Source organism: Pelodiscus sinensis, chromosome 17 (genome assembly GCF_049634645.1).
Source record: "Pelodiscus sinensis isolate JC-2024 chromosome 17, ASM4963464v1, whole genome shotgun sequence".
NCBI classification, from domain to species: Eukaryota; Metazoa; Chordata; order Testudines; family Trionychidae; genus Pelodiscus; species Pelodiscus sinensis.
In genome coordinates, this window is record NC_134727.1 from 6,278,460 (window position 1) to 6,282,377 (window position 3,918).

Consider the following 3,918-nt stretch of genomic DNA (forward strand, 5'->3'; position numbering starts at 1 on the left):
AGGCGCGCAACACGCACCAGCGCCGGGTGCGCGGCGCTCAGGCGGCCCCAGTCCCGGGGCACATGTGGGTGCTTGGGCACGTGGCGCTCAAGCAGCGCCAATGCTGGCCACAGTCGCGCGGCTCGGGGGGCGGTGCCAGCCCCAGACCCACGGCACAAGGCGCTTGGGTGGCCCCAGCCCTGGGGTACATACCGGTGCCAGCGCTGGGTGCAAGGGCATCCCCGTCCCCTGGCATGCTCCCGGGCGCGCAGCCCCGCCCCTGGGCGCCCGGGAGCCTCTAAAGGTTGGGGACCACTGCACTTGAGTAACACAGGCCTGCAAGCTCAATCAGTAAAGAATGTGACCCTCAGCACTATGGGTTTCAGCCCTATGTGGGAGACTAATTTATAGGTGGTTCTATGGTGTAATGGTTAGCACGCTGGACTCTGAATCCAGTGATCTGAGTTCAAGTCTCAGTAGAACCTAAATATTTTCTCATCCTGCCATAAGGGCAGAGGACTGTACTTGATGACCTCTCAAGGGCCCTTTGAGTCCTAAGATTCTATGGAGTACTTCGGTGTTGTAAATAACAATTCATACAAGTTGACACATGTCACAGGACTATGGTTATTTTGACAAAGCTTGTGCAGAAACCTGGCAGATTTGCAATCCTGCCTCATTCCCTTCCAGCTTGCTCGCTTCTCTGCCCTCTTGAGTACTGCACATCGTAGGCTACAGTCCTGGTCATCTAGAAGGCTGTAGTTGTGTTGGTGTCTCTGAAATGAAGTCCGGTTCCACAAAAAATGGAAATTTCCATCATGCTAGATGGCATCCCTGCAAAGCAACAACTGATGTCCAACGAATGTTTAATAGCAAAGCGGCATTTGCAGCTAGGGGGTGAAATGCATCCCAGGGTAGAGTCATGGCCGGCCCACAACATTTTGGCACCTGAGGCAGGGAGCTCAAATGATGCCCTCATATCCCTTGCTTGGGCCAAAACTTTGAAAGGTCTCTTGTGCCCTCCTTCCTCCAGCACAGCACTCCACCATCTCTGTGCATCTAGAGTAGAGAGAATACAGATGCACCAGCAGCAGACAAAATTTTCTACACACTGGATCCTAGTGGCACCCCCTCCCTCCCTGCCACCACAGATTGGCACCTGAGGTGGCTGCCTCAGTTTGCCTCATAGTAGGGCCGGCCCTGGGTAGAGTGCCCACTTATGCACATTTGAGTCCTCCTTCGACCCCACTGAGTGCTGCCAAAGCCTTGTTTAAGCTATTTCACCAATAGAGAATAAACCAGATGCAAATTAAACTGGTTTTGTTCACTAAACACCAACACTGTTACTTTAAAACAACACCTATTTAAGGTTTAAAGTGTCCGGCTTACAGGCAGTACTCATTAGGCATGGGGGAGAACTGAGGTATTTGTTTTCTCTTCCCTTATATTGTTTTTGGGTGGCTTAGTTCTTTCAATTGCTTGGGAAATCTCTTCACCTACAGGGAAATTTCTCCCTCCCACCTCCCCACACTGTCCCATTTGGAAGGCAGCTCTGGGACCTTTCAGAACAAGCCATTCAGTGTCCCTGCCATTTGTCAGGCAGCCGCTCACAGAAATAGGATTTTTTTCTTCAGGGAAGAACATCTTTCCTGCAGCCCAACTCTGCAATTTTAAATAACCGTGCTATTGTTCGAGCCACGGGCATTGCCCAAACTGGGCATCATTCAAGCTGTAGATTTGTCATGGGGAATTTTGTGGGGAGGGCGGAAGGAGGAATCCTGGTAACAATGCAGTAATTCAAAGAAATCATGGGAATAAAAAAAACCTATCAGAGCCGAGATGGCCTTGCAATACCTGAAATCTTGTCAGGGGCCCCCAAGCTGCCGAACAGTAAGCACAGGCCTGTATCAGCAGCCCCACTGCAGTGACTGGGACTACTCATGTTGGTGAAGTCCTGCGTGTTCCTCAGCATTTGCAGGATTGGGGTCCTATACATGTATCTTTTAAGTTATCAGGACAACGTGAGTCTCCAATATTCAGGGCTCGGTTTTCACAAGGGCTTAGCACATCAGGTGCTTAACACTTGTGAAAAATCTAGTCCTGTGACACGGTGGCTGCCTTGCTCTGGCCCTTTAAGGGTTAAAACCCAGCCCTGGAAGAGACCTGAAGAGATGGAGCTGTGGAGCCAGCAGCTCCAGCGGATGGCAGCCAACAGGGCCCAGCTGTGGGCAGTATAAAGGCTCCTGGAGGGGCGGAGACAGACACACACTTGCTGTGGAGCAGGATGGGCCTGGCTACTAGGGAAGTTGGAGGCTTCTTGAGACAGAGCAGGGCTGGGGAAAGGTTGGCAGGGCTGGGGAAGCTCTGGGTAGGCAAGCTCCCAGGCTGTAGGGTTACCAGGTGGCTTCAAAAAAATACGGGACATACTTGATCTCAGATGGGGGATTGGACTGGCTGGGAGGGGAGGGGGAGTAGGAGGGGGGAGAACTGGCCGGCGGAAAGCAGGCAGGAGCATACTGGCAATCAAATAAGCCCGGGAAATGGGGGGAGAACAGTCCTCCCCGTGATGTCACCCCTGCATCCTCCTCAAGCTCCGCCCCCTGCGTCATGTCCGGCACATGGCGCAGGCGGCGGATCGGGCTCTGCGTGCCGCATACAGCGCAGATGCTGAGCCACTCAGAGTGAGGGGCAATGGCGCGCGGACACGACGGCCCACCCGATGACAGCCCACCGGGAAATTCCTGGTATTCCGCCGGGCCAGTCTGTGCCTGGAAGCAAGGCTGGCTGGGAGTGCGGGGGAGGGGGGAAGAATCAGCCAGCAGGGAGCAGGACAGGGCGCACACAGATCCTGGAGCACTTCCTATCCCATGCACTGTCCCAGCGAAGTCCAGCCCCGGGGTTTCCCTCCCGCCCCGGCCCTACCCCCACCCCTCGCATAGTTCATACTGCCTGGCTGATACTCTCATGCTGTGTGAGTGTGCCTATCTACCAGACAGGCAGTACACAACTACATACTGATTCTCCTAATAATAATAATAATAAACTTACCTAATTAGAAAATAGCAGACATTTTATATGTCCAGTATTTTCTCAATTTGTTTCCCGGACAGAACCCTCAAATACCGGACTGTCCGGTTCAAAACTGCACACCTGGCAACCCTAGCAGGCTGAAGGGCCTGAAGCAAGGGTAGTAGGGCTGCAGAGAGTCAGCCAGGACAGGCAAAGGCAGCAGGTCCACACCCCCTTGTGAATGATGAGGGGCCACTTCAGACTGCAGTTTGCCCCTGTGGCAGGGGCTAGATGAAGACTGGCAGTGAGTCACTGAGGCAGGGTGGGCATAGGGGATTGGGGATTCCCAGAGGGGGAGGACTCCAGAGTGTGGGTACACTGCGGTAGGGTACTACCCAAGGAGGCAGGTACCATGGTCTGGGAGGGATGTGGGCTTGGACATAGAATGGAAGAAAAGAACAAGTAACAGTGGGAGAGACACCATTCTCTGTTACTATTCAGCCAGAAAGGGGCGCTCCAGTACCAAATTGCTAATGCCCAAAGTGTCCAGCAGGAAGTGCCCATGGCGGTGAGTCAGCCATGTTACAGGTCCCCTCAGCACTTTTGCAAATCTGACCCTTCTTTAAGGCGTGGAGTTGAGGTGGAACAGATGCCCAACGTTAGTTATCAGAGACTAATCTCAGGAACTGAGAGATATGGCGCAGTTTGTAACATACTATGGAAAGAGTTCCTCTATCTGGGCTCCCTTTTACCTCCTGCTACAGACGTGTCATGAAGAAAGCATTATTTACTGCTAGACTTCATAACTGTGCATAGGTGCTCTTGGGCTACACTGGAGCTCCCACGAGTAGCTACATTTTACTGTCTAGAAAGAGGGTGCACAGCTGCAAGCACTGTCTAGACTTGGAGCTGTTGAGAAAAGCTGAGCAG

General features: G+C 53.0%; 1 non-coding gene across 1 annotated transcript; it reads left to right on the forward strand.

Annotated features, from left to right (window-relative positions):
• The first annotated feature begins 392 nt into the window (after positions 1–392).
• On the forward strand, positions 393–464 carry TRNAQ-CUG (transfer RNA glutamine (anticodon CUG)). Its single transcript has one exon. It is a non-coding gene; the product is annotated as a tRNA-Gln (tRNA).
• Positions 465–3,918: the final 3,454 nt, after the last annotated feature.